At 41.0% G+C, this 13,858-nt stretch overlaps 1 protein-coding gene across 1 annotated transcript in view; it reads left to right on the top strand.

Annotated features, from left to right (window-relative positions):
* The first annotated feature begins 10,015 nt into the window (after positions 1 to 10,015).
* LRRC8B (leucine rich repeat containing 8 VRAC subunit B) overlaps positions 10,016 to 13,858 on the top strand; it is a 38,466-nt gene continuing 34,623 nt past the window's right edge. The window contains exon 1 of the mRNA XM_040627063.1: positions 10,016 to 10,246. The gene's annotated coding sequence lies outside the window, so the exon portion shown is untranslated. The remainder of the gene's footprint in view (positions 10,247 to 13,858) is intronic.

Here is a 13,858-nt window from a genome sequence, read left to right as displayed (position 1 = left end):
AGGACTGCATAGTAGGGCACCCACGTGGTGTCAGAAAAAAGACATCTCATCAGGTTTACTCTAAATGTAAACCAGACGTGTTTCTGCTCCAGCAGAGGAGCAAATGGAAATCAGTGATTCTGACCAGGAGCCATAGCCACGTTGCAAACATGAAGCACTGATTTAACACCCAGGTGAACGTGGACTTTTTACCTGAAACATAGATGCCAGAGGAGCTGGCTCTTTCGAAACTGACCTGTGTCTCTGTGCTCTTGCTGGATGCTTCACTCTTCCCACACCTTCTTCCAGGGAAGAGATACGCAATGTCAGTGCACTGGAATGCTTCCAAAGGCCTTCTCTGGGCTGGGCGGGTAGGCGTGGCTGCACTTCTCAGGCTCTGTGAGCCAGAGGTAGTGGGGGTTGTGTCCTCTTTTCTTCTTTTCTTTCTCCAATGGACAGAATGTAAATGGTCCAGTATCAGCCCATGATTGCAAGGTTGATGTGGAAAAGAAGTTTTTACTTTCATTGTTGTCTTCCCACTGTGCAACTCTTTGTTTGGGCTACATATTTCTACGTGGACCCCTGGGCCTTTTGGAAAAATTCCTTTTGACTTTTGTAGTGGGACTTCAATGTTAGGAGGTGTCAATGACCTTGTAACACTCGCTGTTTTGTTTCCTTGGAACCAAAGTGGTATAAATAAAGCTCACTTCATGGGTTGTTTTGTTTCAATTTAAGATAATATTCCAAGGCCAAAAGCATCCTCTTTCAAAATTAGTTTACTGGCAAAAAAAAAATGGCTTTCTTTATAAGAGTTCACCCTTACATTTATATGCCATTTTAATGATTCCAAAGCACTTCTACAATATTTATTTCACCACCAATGTCAACCCTTGGGGCCTGTATGATTGTCCATATTGTAAAGGCGAGGACTGGAGGCCTGGACTGGATGAGTTGATTTGCTTAAGCCCATGCAGATCGTGGTGGAGGCAGGCCGGGGACTTTGAAGTGCACATTTTCCACACTGCAGTCATGGAAAGCCAGCCCCTGCCTCTAATTCTTGCTTGTGGGGGGAATGGAGAAGTGAGGCCTCACTTGATGAGCAACAGGACCCCAGGGTTGGGGGAATAGGAGATATAAAAATAAATAAAAATTGGACAGTTTGCACTTACCTAAAGTGACTCCAGAACACTTATAGGGCAACACACCAGCAGGACGAGCAATCACTCTCTACTCCCAGAATTGATGGCCATAGCAATGACTGCTGCTGACCACGGAGGAGAATACTTCTGTAAAAATGCCCAGTATCTGGGAGCATAGACACCAGTAACATGTAGGTAGAAACAGAGCTAAAGGCTTTAAAAATCCCTTCTCAGCACTAGTCCCAACTGGATCTGAATCCATGACACAGGCAGCGAGAGCTGGAGTTGGGGGGGTTGGGGGGCATACCTGACTTGTCAGGTTGAATGAATGCCCACAGTGAGCCATAGAGTGAAGCATCCTTTCTTCCTAGTCCAGCTAGTCTCAAGTGAGTGATGATCTCGGAATATATGACCCAATCTGCCCAGCCTTTTGGAGTCAAGACCTTTCATTCCTGGGAAGGAAATAGCAAGAGCCAATAAAAAGCAAGAGAAGCCAGATAGCATTTATTCCCATCACGTTCCATTGCCAGGCTTCCCGACCCCTCCTTGTGATATTATTTTGACTTTATTTATTTTTTTAAGATTTTATTCATTTATTCGACAGAGATAGAGACAGCCAGCGAGAGAGGGAACACAAGCAGGGGGAGTGGGAGAGGAAGAAGCAGGCTCATACCAGAGAAGCCTGATGTGGGGCTCGATCCCAGAATGCCGGGATCACGCCCTGAGCCGAAGGCAGACGCTTAACCGCTGTGCCACCCAGGCGCCCCTATTTTGACTTTAAAACAACAACAACAACAACAACAACAAAAACCAGGAGGGTTTAATATGTTTTAGAAAGTGCTCTCTGACTGCAGTTTGGACATGGGGCCAAGGAGGGCAAGAGAGGAAGACGTTTCAGTTCAAAGATTCAGGAGGCTCTCCCCAAGACAGTGGTAGCAGGGATGTAGAAGGGGCTAGTTTAAGAAAAGAACAGGTAGATTTGTGGAAAGAGAATGAAAGAAGGTTTGGGGGCAGGTGCCTGAGCTCTTGATGTTGCTATCAACCTTCGGCATCTTTCAGCTGTCAGTCTTGATGTTGCTACCAACATTCAGGGATCCAAGAAATGTGGGTTTGGTGTGGGTGTGACCAGAAATGGTGGATTTAGTCTGGGATGTGCTGAGTGTGAGTTGCTTCTGCACATCTCAGTAGATAGCCAGGAAGAAGTTAGGGAGATGATTTTGAGGCTCAAAGTTAGAGAGCAGGGCTCACCATGTAGTTTTGGGGATCACCTACACAGAGGTGGTGGATGACCCTTTAGAATAGAGGATATCGCTTGAGGAACACCTGTGCCAGTAGCAGAGAAGCTACCGGCCAAGAGCTGAATCCCGGTGAACCCCAGTGCTTAAGGGATGGGTTTGTATTAGGACCCTTGCATGGTTCCCAGTTACCTTTTACCTTCAGTTAAAATCAGTGCTTTTGTTACTATGCTTGACCCAATGACCTTCTTTTCTTGCTATGGACCCACTTTTACTCTCTTTTTAGCAAGATTGATTTATTAGTTGTCAATCATAGACCATTCATTGCTCTCTAAGAAAACCTACACTGTTTGTCTTGGAGTTCATGTTTTCCCTGGTGCTGTCACCGTTTTCTTTTAAGTCCCTGTTCAATTCTTGCCACTCCAGAAGAGTTTTCAGATTAAGTGTCCCCCAGCTCCAGCTGCAATTAGTCAACTCAGAGGACAGTGGGATGATGGAAGCGGAGGGTCTATCGATCATTTGGCTTTCTCTCCAATGTGACAAGTAAGGAAAGTCAGGTCAAATGAGGCCAGGTGACTCACTCAACGTTATACTGTCAGATTGAGTCTCCTGACACCTAGGCAGGGGTTCTTTCTGTTAAGCCACGCTGCCTTGTGATTTTGATTCTTCCCTCTGCCACCTTGATGGTGACTTAAACATCCAGTCTCATTCCCTCATCCTCCTCCAGTATAGCCCTACAGAGAGGCAGAGCAGCGATTTCTCTTATTAAATTAGCTCTCATTTGATATGGATCATTACCTCTACCCTCTTGTGCCTTGGATGGTCATTTCCACCCCACATATCCAGAGCCCAAAGAAGTAACAAGGCAATCCTACAAAAATGAGTTCATAATTATGAGAATCTCAGGAATTGGTTGATTGATTGATTGATTGATTGATGAGTGTTAAGTGCCCAGTAAGTATGTCTGCCATCACTCATGCAAAGGTTTATGATTGCTCTTCTTTAATTACTTCCCAATACACATGCCATCTCTCCCTCCCCCGCTCCCACCCCCCATCCACCATCTGCCCTTCTCCCCAGCCCTCCTTCATATTAGGCTATCCTTGATGCCTTTCGCTAGATTGGCCTCTTAATAAAAGATTAATAAGAGGCTCAAATACTTTTCAAACCCATATAAAGTTATTGGTGGTTTTTGTAAACATGTGGGTGCTTCAATGGTTATTTTAGGGAGAAAAAGAAGATCTCATATGTGTATTTACCTATTCACTAGGACATTTTTGAATGTGTTCATATATGGCTGTTTCTCTAGTAGAAAAGAAGATCTATGCCTTTTCTGGACAAATTACTAAGATCATATTCTCTCATGCAGCTAGATCTTTCTAATTCAAGGTGACAAACAAAACTGATAAACAGTATTATAATTTAGGGGTTATGGGTAAAGTAAATTTGACACAGTAAATATATTTTTTCTGTGTCGATATGCCTTCTAGTACATCAGGACCCACTGTATATTTAATTTGTGTAATCCATTTATGTTCATTTCAAAGCAGAATGGCTTTTGTTTTACATGATTATCGGTATATTTTGTGATAAAATATACATAACAAAAAAGTAGCATTTTTTAAAAGATTTTATTTATTTATTTGACAGAGAAAGAGAGACAGTGAGAGAGGGAACACAAGCAAGGGGAATGGGAGAGGGAGGAGGAGGCTTCCTGCTGAGCAGGGAGCCCAGTGCAGGGCTCGATCCCAGCACCCTGGGATCATGACCTGAGCCGAAGGCAGACACTTAACAACAGAGCCACCCAGGGGCCCCCCAAAAATATACCATCTTAACCATTTTTAGATGTATAGTTCTATGACATTAAGTTCATGCGCACTGTTGTGCAACTATGGATTTCAAAACATGACCTTTGCTTGGGTGACGTTGGCGATATCTGACGTGCCTGCAGCATGATTCTTGACTGGGAAGACACTCACTGCATCAGAAAGTGGGGGTAACTTATTTTTGCATGGGCTTGTATTGTTTTGGCCTCCCAACACTCTGTCTGTGGGCCATATATTAAATAATTGGGGTAAGTTATGTTTCTATTTCACAACATTTTCTAGTAACAGTAGTCATGTGATATATTGCAAATCTGGCGTGAAAATCACTCATTTAGGTGGAAAACGCAACCCCCTGACATCCAATCTGGTTTCTCTTTACAGGCTAATACTTTAAAGCCAATCTTTAAAGGATTAATTTTAGATAAAGCTGCTACTCTGTTAATAAATTAGCATTTTTGAGTGCTTACTTCCTACCTGCTGCTGTGCTAAACATTTGATTGATGGTTACCTCATTTAATTCTTTCTTTTAAGATTTTATTTTTTTTATTTGAGAGAGAGAGAGAGAGAGAGAGAGCGCGCGCGCCTGCGCATGAGGGGAGGGGGGGTGCAGAAGAAAGCTCCCCGCTGAGCAGGGAGCCCGAGGCAGGGCTGGATCCCAGGACCCTGGGATCATGACCTGAGCCGAAGGCAGCTGCTTAACCCACGGAGCCACACAGGTGCCTCCACCTTATTTAATTTTTGAAATAACTCCATTGTCCCTGTTTTACAAATGAAAAAATTGGTACTTAGCTTATCCAATGTCAAGCAGGTGGTAAATGACAAAGTTAGAGTTCGATCAGACCTTAACCATTCTGCTGCACTCCCTTCCAGATTTCTCAAACATTTGTAAGAGTTTTGTAATAATAACTAGGCCTAACAACATAACTAACGTATTAAAAGTAACTAACATACTGAAGGCATGTGATACTTCTTTATTAAGTCATTCAGAAAGAATGTCGTATGTAGGGGATATGCTATTAATTTATTTTAACCACATTTTAATAGGAAAGCCAAGAAGAAAAACCTTGTAAAATATCATTTAAATACAGATTAAACCTCAGTTATTCCTCTTGTCACTATATTGCTGGGGGACTGTTTCTGTGCAGGGGGCTGTGCCTGCAGGACGCACCCTTGCTCTCCAACATGTCAATCTCAATTATGTCATAGAGGCAAGCAGGGTGGAGGGAGCATTTGTTGATTCTGTTTCATGAGTTGGAATACTGAGTAATGAGCTAGGAAACCTCTACAGAACTGATTTTTTGATTGTGTCTTTTGGTTCCTCTAAGAGATAGATTGTAGATTTTTTTTTTAAAGAGAGATGCCACATTCTATATAAAACTCCTTTTTATATAGTTCACGGAAGAGGCGGTATAGCAGATGGCTCATAGTGCTGGTTGCTGTGAATTCGGGGTTCGCTTTGGGAGCTTGAGCAAGTTTCTAAATTTCTCCAGTCCTCAACGTTCTCACCTTTAGAGCTGAGATTATAATATCTACCCCACTAAATACACAGTCAATGTTAGCCTTCCCATTTCCATCTCCTTCTACCTTTTTAATTCAGCAGATAATTGTTAAAAGGATGTCTTGTGTGTTAGGTCCTTTTCAGGACACTGTATTCTTCTAAGAGCTCAAAGCAAGAGGCAGGAAAGGCATCTAACGTGCTCTTTGCGATGTAGATTAATGGCAGTATAATAGAACTATCAGCACTCCCTAAGTGCTCCGGAAGCCTGAAGGGTGGAGCAACTACTTGTTTAGGGGTAGAGTGGGTAGCAGCATTCATTTTAAACATCTTTTGTATTTAACGGTCATTTAATACTTGGTGAACATTAAACCTTTATGTTTTAGAGTCAGAAGTTAACTCGACCTAAATACTAGGTTGATTTTCAGCGCACGGCAATTTGCTATTTGTCATTGGGTTTAGAAAATGTTCTCCTGGATTACAGCATTCTTTACAGTGATCACTATCAGAAGTAATTGATTTTAGGAGACTGAAACCATCCAGAGACATGTAATATTTTTGGCTTGATCATAGCTCACAGGAATTGTGGAATTATAATACTTAGGGAGCACCCAGTATCTGGCAGACCCCGAGGAGGCAGGAAATGTCCTTGCCTTCGCCGAGCCTGTGGTCTTGGCATTGGGCTTGGAGAGGGAATCCGCTCCCAGCACAGCATGATACACACCATCCTTGTTGGGGTGAAAACTTGGTACTTCCCCTGGTCTTGGCATTATTTCTGTTGCATTGTACTTTTAACTTGTACAAAAGAATTGTGAAATCATAATTTGATAAAATATTAAGGTCATTTAGGAGTGCTGTGGCATTTATCCGGTGATCCATCACTGATTCAAAATGACTCACCGTCATTAGAATGCAGCCAGTCATGCTAAATTTGACAGCAGTTCTCCATTCAGATTTGTGAAATGTCATCTTTGGTGGCTACACTGAAAAGTATTAATTTTTCTCTGTTCTTCCAGAAGGGTGAAGGCTTGGCCTCTGCTTCTGAACCTCTGCACCTCTCATGGGGTGATGGAAATGCCAGAGGTTCTGCTCTGCTTTCCCACCTTTCCAGACCCATTGTGTGTGTACACCAGTTGTGTTTATAGATCATTCAGAGAGCCAGGCCTCTTCCCCCATACCCTTGGTTCCTAACTGGCTGGTAAACCCTGATCTAGTATTATTGGTTCACTCAGTCATTATTTACTTAATAGTTATGGTAGGGATTGAGATATGGGGGTCCAAGAGATAGGCTAATAATTTGTTACCCTGGGCAGGCTGATGATTTGATGCCACTTCAGACTGTTGTCCTCTAAATATTTGTTCACAACATTTTTAAGAGGAAAAGCCAAGCCCTGGATGAGAGGGAAGGGGGTAGGCAAAGAATCCCTCAAATCCCCCTTCTGCCAGTTCCTAGGATCTCAATGACCAGAAGAAAAATAGCAGACCCCTTCTTTTTCCTTCCAAGCATATTCTCTACAATCCCTGAGAAAAGTTCTAGTGGGTACTATTTTTGTTTCATCTAGTTAAGTTTCCAGAGATGTTTTCAGCACCCCATTGATGAGTCTGTATGTGGAAACTGCCGTAACATCCAGGCTTTTAATCTAGCCCTGGAAAGAGGCACTGGGATAGATCCCAGAAATGCAGATAACTGAGATGCTGCCTCAGCACTCCAGGAACTTGAGGCAATAGCTTATTCTATGCTATCAAACAGCATGAGAGACTGTTAATGTAGTAGGAACCCAGATGGAGGAGCAGTGAATTCAGCCTGTGGAGGTCAAGGTGGCTTGTGGAGGTGATTCATGGAGGTGACGCCAGGGTGGGACAGATGGTGAAAAAAAATTTTTTAAAAGATTTTATTTATTTATTTGACAGAGAGACAGCCAGCAAGAGAGGGAACACAAGCAAGGGGAGTGGGAGAGGAAGAAGCTGGCTCCCAGCGGAGGAGGGAGCCCGATGCAGGGCTTGATCCCAGGACCCTGGGATCAGGCCCTGAGCCAATGGCAGATGCTTAACGACTGACTCACCCAGGCGCCCCCAGATGGTGAAATGAAATGTCCCTCTTTAAAGTACATCTGGTATTCCTGGTTTGAACTTTTCAAACTGATGAAATAGGCTACTTTAATTTTATAGAACCTAAAGCCTTAAACTTATGGGACTGCTCAAGGCAGGGTGAATGTGATATTGCAGTAATTCTTGTCATATCTGACTTACAAAATGAGATCAAGTTACTAGGCAGAGATTCTTGACTTCTTGCTGAGCCTTAAAGGGAAAGATTTTTTTTAACCATCTCTAAGACACAAATTCACGCCAATGGAAAGCCATTCTCAGATTCCAAAGTTTTAGAGCAGTTCTTTGCTTAACTACAAAGGAGTTCGTTTTGTCAATCTCCCCTATCTCTACTGACCAGAAGGAAATAAGAGCATCCAGACTTCTCAGTTTTCAAAGCAAAAGGCGTGGGGCCTCTTGTTTTTCTATCATAGTTGATTGTCGCCTATTGTTCTTTAATCCACAGTCACTTGGAAATATTCCCTTGAATGTCCTTCACTGGGAACCTTTTGAAGGGAGCTCTTCTTTGGGAAAGGGAATTCTTAATGTTATGTTGGTCACCTCCAAATCTTCCAGAATAGATTTTTTTTTAAGATTGTCTCGGAATTGACTTTTTAAGTAAAAATGAACATCTGTCATGTCCTGCCAGTGGGGAGGGAAAATATTTTTGAGGGGGTAGTTAGGGGGTTTCCTAACACTCATTAGCATTGCAAGCTGGAGAAGCCACTGATGCCGCAGCCTGTGTCAGCCGCTGGGCCCGCCAGTGTTGCCCTGACAGTCCAGTCCTGGGTTTTCTTGCCTCAGGTGGACTGTTACTATATTCTGACAAGCACTGTCATTTAGTATGTTCACATTGCATTTTTCTACCTTGTACTTTTGTTTGCTGCTGGGGAGAAAGAAAGGTGATAACTTGTGCTATAATTTCTAAAATTAGTTTGAGTGGTTTGGTTTTAGTCTAGATAAAGAGACCGAGCTACATTTTGTTGTTTTTTAACTTGACGTCTCACACTGAGATGACAAGTTATCATTCGGAGGGAGCTTTCATTACACTTATATCTTCTCAGCAAAATATTCCTCTGGTATAGGTAAATGTGTAGTAGAAAAGAAGAATGAGGGGTGCCTGGGTGGCTCAGTCAGTCAAGTGTCTGCCTTTGGCTCAGGTCATGATCCCAGGGTCCTGGGATTGAGCCCCACGTCAGGTTCCCTGCTCAGCAGAGAGCCTGCTTCTCCCTCTCCCTCTGCTGCTCCCCCTGCTTGTACTCTCTCTCAGATAAATAAATAAAATATTTTTTAAAAAAAGAAAGAAAAGAAGAATGAAACTCGCTAGTAAAACATGTTGAAAAGCATTCAACTCAACCCCATCAAAGAAATGCAAAATAAACAATAAGATAATTTGGGATAGAATTAGCCAAGTTTTTTTGTTTTTGTTATTTAATGATGATTCCCACATCTGGTAAGGGTACTACTCATATACTGTTTATAGAAAAGAAAATTCGTATAACCTTCTTGAGAAATAATTTGTTGTTATGTATCAGAGCTTTTAAAATGTTTATGCCCTCTGGCCCATTACACTCTTTTAGAGATCTTTGCAAAGGAAATCATATGAACAGAGTACAGGGATGTTTACATTATTATTAGTGATAAAAAGGGAAAATCTAAGATTCAATAGGGAAATGATTTTGTAAACCATGACATATCTATGTATGAACTATTATGCTTCCATCAAAAATGATGTTTAGAGGGACGCCTTGCTGTCTCAGTCAGTGGAACATGCAACTCTTGAACCTAGGGTTGTGAGTTGGGTATGGAGATTACTTAAAAATACAATCCTTTTTAAAAAATGCTGCTTAGAGAAACTGTAACAACATTAAGAAAGCCTATGATAAATAATAAGAGGCCAAAATATTGTGCTATTGAATTTTACAATGGCATAATTGTGTCAAACAGCAGGACAGCAAACAACAACCAAAAAACAAAACAAACAAACAAAAAAACCAAAACAAAAACAACAATAAAAACTGGAAAAAGAAACTATCCCAAATATTCCCCCCCACTTTATCCCCCTTTTTTATATAAGAAACACAGATATTTCCAATAGGTTTTTCTATTATTTATAAAATGAGTGGTACCGAGATATAATGCTTATCTCATTCTTAATTAAAAATCGAATGTTCGTATTTTATGCCATATAAATTGCTGTGGCGATGACATTAAATGTGTAACGTGGGACAGTGATTTTTGTCTCCCCCTGGGTATTAGTTGACTGCCTTTGCAGGCGATCAGAAGGTGACCTCTATAATAACACTCACTTTTTAAGTTGTATGTTTCATAAAGTTATTATAGATTTTGGAAATCTTAGAACCAAATGGATAACTTGCCTTGCAGTCCTGTGATGAGTAAAATGTAACAATATGTTTATGATTTCTCTTTAGGAATTTTTCAAATAGAAACTAATTGCAGAGTTTCCGGTTGACCAGCATTCATAGGGTAAGATTAACATTCTGAATTGTGAACACATGGTAAAGATAATTACTATTACATTGGTAGCTTGGGGCAAATACTGAATACTTAGTATGTAAAAAGAGATTATTATTCCTACAGACCTTTTGCATAAAATCCTTTTGATATTTTTAAACCAGTTAATAAACAAAAATTAAATCTGTATACATTTTGGTAAAATGTCCTCTTCCCGTCCTTCGTTGGTCTTGTATGTTGCAGAGTATATGTGTGTGTGTGTACGTTTTTTTTAAACCTTAAAGATCTGAAGAGTATAATGTCTATGACAGATTTAGACTCCATGTCTATATTTTTCTGATTTTTGTTTAAGGTAGTGTTTTTTAGGCGTGGAGTTGGTTTGCCATGTTTCCATAAATAAACAATGGCCATCCTTTCCCAGATTACATAAGTCAGAAATAAGCAAGCCCCATATCTGTTGCTTTCTACAAACATCATTTATCTTTTATAGTTGTGGAAGATTAATCTTAAATTAGCTCTGTGGGAGAGCTTTTGACTTTGACATAATGAACAATTAATTTGAACACTGTATTAAGTAGCATGACTCTCTAATATTGTGAATACGACAGATGTCTTGAAAAGTGTGCTGCCCAGCTCTGAACATATATAATCCAGGTGAGGCAGTGGTTAATACATTGGGTCTGTCCTCTGTGTATTGTGAACACCCTTCTTTTGTAGATGAAAGTATAGATCCTTTGATTTCTTGAGTATATCCACATATCCCTGCTGATTCATTGAGTTGACTATGAATATTTAAAAGCTAGTATCAGGGGTGCCTGGGTGGCACAGTTGGTTAAGTGTCCATCTCTTGGTTTTGGCTCAGGTTGTGATCTTAGGGTTATGAGATGGAGCCCTGTGTAGGCCTATGTACCCCCCCATTGACCCCCGCGCTCTGCGTAGAGTCTGCTTAAGTTTCCCTCTCCATCTCCCTCTGCCCCTCCCCTCCTCTCTCTAAAAAAATAACTTAAAAAAAAAAAAAGAAAATTAATATCAGATCAGCTCCTTCTCTACTTATGGCTCTTAGGTGGCTTTTCCATTCCTCCTGGACTATTTATTATCCAAACTTTGTATATTGGCTGCAGGCCCTCTCATTCTTCTGCTTTCCCCAGGCTCCTAACATCCCAGCGGGGTGGCCTCCCTTCTGATCTGCACCCATTCTAAGCTTCTTGCTCCTTCTATTTGGAATGAGCTTCCCCAATATAATTGCATGGCCAGCTTTATTCAGATCTAAAGAAGTCTTCCTTGACTGCCCAATCTAAAGGAGCTCTATATTCTTCATGGCATTTATGATTCTACTGTGTTTATATATTTGGTTGTCTTTCTTTCCTTCTTCCTCAGTAAGGTCCCTGAGAGCAGGGATCTTTCTGTCTTGCACAACCGTATTTCCTGAATGCTTCAACCTCCATGAGGCGTGTAATAGGTATCCTACAGACTAAAGTCCTGACCTCTCTTTGAGAAGTGCTACTGTTCAGGGATGTTCCACCCATTCTCTTGGGTATTTTCTCTGTATAGAATCAAATGTAGTACTTATTAGGTTTAGCCATCATGCCACCCATTTGGCCCTGGTGACAGCATGACATGGTGGTGCTTTCAACTATGCATGTCTTCTCTCTACAATAGGATTGTAAATCCCATGAAAGTAGAAACAAGGTCTCATATTTCCTTGGTATGCCTTTGTAGTCCTAGCCTCCCTAACTGAGTGCATTTAAATGTTAACTTTAGAGAAAGGGTTAAGACTAGTAGCTTAACCATATTTTTAATATTTCTAGAGTAATGTTTCTGGTTTGCCACAAAGCTAAAAAAAAAAATCCCATTTTGATTTATAGTTTAAAAATTGTAACATAGAAATATTCTGACTACATTTGCAAATTCATGTTACAAAACTCTGTTTATTTCATTAAGAAGGCCTATTATTAATTAGACTAGATGGGCAGAATCAAGGCTATCAACTTCCCATTTCTTTTCGAATTAGGAAATTTGTCCATAATTCCATGCCCTAGAGAAGTAGCTTAAACATCTCTACGCTTTAGTTTTCTTACTCGTAGAGTCTAATCTCCATGGTTTCTTCCTGAATTAAATAGCCCATATGATTCTGCTCTTGTGCAAAGTAGGTCACCTATGGGAGAAGTAGCAGAAGCAAATGGAATGATGATCTCTGCTATCAGCCAGACATTTGAAAGGAGAGCATGTAGATTCACAAGAGACGACACAGGAACTGAGTTTGGATCCACTTGATGGCTTGCTTACTGTGGGTGGTGGGAGGGGGAGTCAAGAAAATATTTTTAGGAACAATGAAGACGGTGGAGGAGGGTCTGAGGTTGCCTTCTGCTTGTATATTCGAAGAGTCATGTAGCCACTGGTGGCTTATTTGCCAGTATTAATATTATAATGTGACTGTAACTTCTTTCATTTTAAATGTATTCTAGGTAATTTGGTAGCTTACTAAACGCATCAAAGAACTGAGAATGCTTTTCCTAAAAAGACAATTACCAGCTACATTAAATAAATCTTGTGTTCCAGATCTGTCAGAAACAAGGAAAAGTAAAACAATGTTTTGTTTTGTTTTTAAGTTCAGAACAACTCAGATTTAATTAGGATTTCTAGAGTTATTCCCATGGTGTTAATTGTCATATTCAGTAACTATCTTCTGGGGCTTCAGATGATTAATTTTCCTAATATTTAGAATATTATTTATGATTATTTTGGAAACCCATTACCGCTGTACAGCTTTGGGTCAGAAACTGCCGAATGGTAGTTACACATCACTTCTCTCCTTTGGTTTCTCTGTGTTATTGACCATGATGTCACACTCTTTCCTTGAAACTGATTTCCTTTCCAGAAACACCGTGCTCCTCCTTTATCTCACTGACCCTGCTTCTCTCTCCCACTTTGTTCTTCCTGATCTCAGAGTTCTTCTTCATGTGATATATTATCCAGGGGAGAGATGCTGTTCTTCACTCACTCAGTTCTTTCTCTCAAAGGACTAACTCATTTCTCTGGCAGGATCAACTACTTAAATGTTCTTGAGTTCCTTTGGCGAATTAAAGATGGATGTAAATACTTTGTGATTTTTCCAGCTGGAGTCTGTTTCCCTTCCCTTTAAAAATCTGGACTAGCCTGGTTACCTTTTTCGAATCCTCGAGTCTGGCAGAAGTGATGTGGAGTAATTTCTGAGGCTGGACTTTAAAGAGATTGGTAGCTTCCACTATCGTGTGCTTGCAGTGTTCCGTGGAACTTAGCCACCTTGCCGTGGGAAAGCCTAACCAGCCATGTATGTGGAGCAGTGGCAAGGCCCCTAGTCATTAGCCTAAGCTGAGCTGCAGGACCAGCAGACAGCCCGAATGCCAGTCCTGTGACTGAGGCACGTTAGACCTTCCAGCCATCCCACCATTCCAGCCAACACCATGTGAAACAGAAGATCTGCCTCATCATCCCACAGAATCATGAGAAATGACAAATGGTTGTTTTAGCCACTAAGTTTTAGAATGATTTTTTTTTGCATAGCAATAAAGAACTAAAACAAAAATTGGTGCCTGAAGTGAGGTGCTTCCATAACAAAACATCTGGCATTGGCTTGGAGACCAG

The sequence above is a fragment of the Ursus maritimus genome, unplaced genomic scaffold (assembly GCF_017311325.1).
Source record: "Ursus maritimus isolate PB19 unplaced genomic scaffold, ASM1731132v1 scaffold_12, whole genome shotgun sequence".
Taxonomy (NCBI): domain Eukaryota; kingdom Metazoa; phylum Chordata; class Mammalia; order Carnivora; family Ursidae; genus Ursus; species Ursus maritimus.
This window is presented reverse-complemented; position numbering and strand designations above follow the sequence as displayed.